The sequence below is a fragment of the Bactrocera latifrons genome, unplaced genomic scaffold (genome assembly GCF_001853355.1).
Source record: "Bactrocera latifrons isolate USDA-ARS-PBARC rearing strain unplaced genomic scaffold, ASM185335v1 scaffold_653, whole genome shotgun sequence".
Lineage (NCBI taxonomy): Eukaryota > Metazoa > Arthropoda > Insecta > Diptera > Tephritidae > Bactrocera > Bactrocera latifrons.
The window spans coordinates 80,440-84,429 of NW_017537327.1; the positions used below are offsets into that span (position 1 = coordinate 80,440).

The following is a 3,990-nucleotide window of genomic DNA, read 5'->3' on the forward strand; positions in this document are numbered from 1 at the left end:
CATTTCGTCGTAATTTTTGGTAAACAAATGGGGATAAAACGAGTGTAAAATGTAATTTTTAAAATGCAGATTTTTTAGGTAAAAAACSTGCTAAAAGTGTAAGATATGGAGTTATTTACAAGTTTATAGTGTAATTTAATTAATTTGAAGTGAAAAATGTGAATAAAGGGTGTTTAATGTGGTGAAATAGCGTCTTGAAGTGTACGAATTTTGCGAATTTTTTAATTTTAAGGTCGAATATCTCCTAAACTATATTATAGTATATTTATATATATATTTTTTTTTTAATCCTCTTTTCAACGGTACCTTCAGATCGCGGCGCCAAAGAAATCGGAATAGTGCCAAAAAAGGCAAGTACATATATAATTATTGGCACTATAACTTCGTTTAATTATAATATGTATATAATTCAGACTCATGGCCAAATGTTTTGAGACGTCGACTGCCATTTGAATTCAGATACATTTTTTAAAAAAATCTTCCGAACGAAGCGCAAAATTGTGTATTATGTTGAAAGGTTAAGCAATTCAATTAGAGAAACGCATTGCTATTGCTTTATATGCTTTGGCTCTTCTGCAGAATACCGAACGATTGGGAATATGTTCGAAATCGGTAAAAGCACTGTCTGCGCCATTCTAATTGATTTCTGTCATGAAGTCTGTCATTGTTTGTGGCCTTTGTATTTGATGAAATTTTCAATGAACGGGTCAGTGTCAGGAGCTATCGGTAATAAATTAAATTTTTTTCATTGACGTTTTTACATTGGAGCTGACGAAGATGTTGTTGACAACTATAATTACAAAGGCTGGTATTCCACAGTTCTTTTGGCTTTAGTAGATGCAAGGTCAGTTTTTTCATGAAGCTCATTTAAACACCAATGTATTTCTTTAATGTTATAGATGTCGCTTTATATACATCAACGTTGCTAGTCCAGGCCGTTGTAATGACTCTTCAATATTTGAGAGATCATCTTTAAAAAGCGAGTTTGCACGATCTACTATATTTAAAGATATGAGTAGAAAAAAACGTCAGTTAATGTTCCAGTCGTTTTGTTGGGAGACTCTGCGTTCAAATTTGATGAAACCATACCCATTTTGGGTAAACCAACCTTTGGATAAAAAAAAATTCAACTATGTACTCTCGAAATGCCGAAGAGTGGTGGAGAATGCTTTCGGTCATTTAAAGGGAAGGTTTAGACGGGTTGGAAAAGGTTTGGCTAACTACATGGCCAACAGGAAAATTGTCATAAAAGCGTGCTGCGTTTTGCACAATTTTTTAAATGAGGAAAATGATGAAATTAATGAAAAGTGGATTGCAGCACAATAAATCGAAAACGAATCTCGAAGTTGCCAGAAGACGTCTCTAGCATTTGTGGAAATGTCAACCCAAGAGCAGAGGAAATAAGACTAACTTTCGTTTCGTGTTTCGGTGAGTTATTACATTTAACTTTGATATATTATTAAATCTCAACCGATCCATGCTTACATATCTCATAATTCAATTCCAATACAAAAAGCAGATATTTCTATATTTTATATATGTTACATATATATTTTCGTATTTATTTATTCATTTATATATATATATTACATATATATTTTTATTTTCATTTACATATTTAAATTMATTTTCCATTCATTATTTATCTTATGTCTTAAACTAAAACTTAAAAAAAAATTATATATCTATTTTTGGCGACGAAGGAAGTTGATGTAAGCGTCCTCACTTCTTTTGAATCATTTATATATTCTTGAGGAAGAGAAAGACGCTTTTCATCGGCATCTTTCATCGCCTCGACTTTAATAAGTCATCCTTAATTTTCTCCATTATTGTTAACCCTGATTTTTTCTATTTTGTAGCATCGCTTGACGATGGTCGAGCGCTACCACGCGACGTAGAAGGTCCATTGCCTTGGCTTAGGAGCGGCGACTCTCCTTCTACATCGACCTCCATGTAAATTGGTGCAATGCTAACTGAAAATAGAAGAAACAACTTGGTGGACCGCCTCATAATGTTTCCACCGACTAGGGAAGCCACCCAATGGGCCAATTTTATGATTATCTTGCCTAAAAAAAAAAAAATATTTAATGTTATTTGTTTACCACATAATTTATTACTTACCTCTATTCAGTGGACGTATATTCGTGTGCAGCCCAAAAACATTTTAGCAGACATTTCCTCATATATATTCTATGGTTATTTTGTCGTGTTGATCGCAGCTCTGGCATTTTTAGTTGCCTTACCCCTATTATTTCGGCCTCGGCAGCCTCACTCCACATTACTCGCTTCTTTTTTTGAGTTTTTTTCATATTTTTTTTTACTTTGTACTTTGTTCTTTGATTTTTGGTTTTATTTTTTTATCTTATTTTCTGTTAGTTTTAAATACTGTCAGTTTATAGTGTCAAAATCAGCTGCGATTAAGCAAATTTGACCAACAGATGACGAGTTCACACTCGGTCGTCACTGTAAACAGACGTGTTTTTTCTCTGCTCCGTGATTATTTTTATTTATTTTAAATTAATGCCGTGTGTTTGCGGACATAGAGTTGATCGTTTGTCCGATAACGGCAAGTTCTCTGCACCAGCCTCGAATGCTCTCTCTGCTGCGTACCCCATTCTCACAGCTGCGACTTCTTTGGGTACAAATGCTTCTAAAATCGCTTCTCCATCTAATGCTGCTGCTTCTGCTAATAATGTGAGTGTGAATAATGTTGCTCCCGCTATTCCGAAAGCTTTCTCTGGAGCTTCAACTATTGCTAACTCCATTCTCACTTCTACGACTATTGTGGGTACAAATGCTCAGCCATCTATCGTTTCTATTTCTGCTCCAACGGATAACTTGAGTATGGATTATCTCGCTCCCGCTTCACCGAATGCAATCTCTGCCGCTCCGTCGGTTGCTTGCTCTACTCTCTCTATTTCTACTGATAATGTTACAAATACAGCCCCGTCTATCGCTGCCGCTGCTCCCAATGCTGCTAACGATGCCATTACATATGCTGGTGCTGTTGCTAGGAATTTCAGCACTCAATGGAAAGCCATAGACAATACATCAGGGGCTGCTAAATCAGTTCGCCCTTCTGCCGCTGTCAATGCTGCGCAATCAGTCGCCGTTGTTGACTCTGTTAATCTGGGTTCTTCTACTACAATTACKGCTAATGGAAATGCGATGTTAAAAGTGAGCACTAGGAACAAAAAATCCCCAGGTGCTTCTACTGTTGTTGGTGTTAATGCTAATTAATCTGCTTTGTGAGATTAAGTGGGATGATTTACTGTCGGGACTGGATACAGCTAATAGTTTTTCGATTTTCAAGAAATCAATTAAGGAATTTTGTCATTATAATATCCCGCTMMAACATGCACAACCATATAAGTTGCCTTGGTACAATAAGGAACTCAAACGTTTAAAAAATCTTAGAAATAAATACTACAGAAAATTCTCTTCAACTAAATCTCATGTTTCCTTTGTTCAATACCAGCACTACACAAAACTGTTCAATGAATTGGACAATTTTCTCTATAAAAGGTTTATTAATAGTACGGAGTCTTCAATCAAGTCGAACCCTAAGCTCTTTTGGAACTTTGTAAAATCTAGAAGAGCGTGTTCGGCCATTCGCTCTGCTTTAAGCTGGGGTGATAAGTCCGCGTGCACACCTGGCGACATCTCCAACCTGTTTGCTGAATTTTTCCAATCGAATTATGTTCACGACGATGGTATTAGTTCCATTCATTCGGCTAATAACTTCCCATACATAAATTTTGGTACACTGTGTCTTTCACAGGATGATATTGCCAAGGCTATTTCTGATATTAAGTCGTCTCCCAAATTGGATTTGGATGGGCTTAAACCTGTACTTATAAAAAATTGTACCGCCTTGGTATATCCTCTCATGCTTATCTTCAATAAGTCTCTCTCCTCTGGGAATTTTATTGCTGACTGGAAATTGACATGCATTACCCCTATTCTGAAAGTTGGTAGAAAAGACGTAGT

At 36.0% G+C, this 3,990-nt stretch overlaps 1 long non-coding RNA gene across 1 annotated transcript; it reads left to right on the forward strand.

Moving 5' to 3' along the window:
* The first annotated feature begins 426 nt into the window (after nucleotides 1–426).
* Nucleotides 427–2,280, forward strand: LOC108975476. Its single transcript, XR_001993874.1, has 3 exons — nucleotides 427–844; nucleotides 900–1,428; nucleotides 1,860–2,280. It is a non-coding gene; the product is annotated as an uncharacterized LOC108975476 (long non-coding RNA).
* The last annotated feature ends 1,710 nt before the right edge of the window (nucleotides 2,281–3,990 follow it).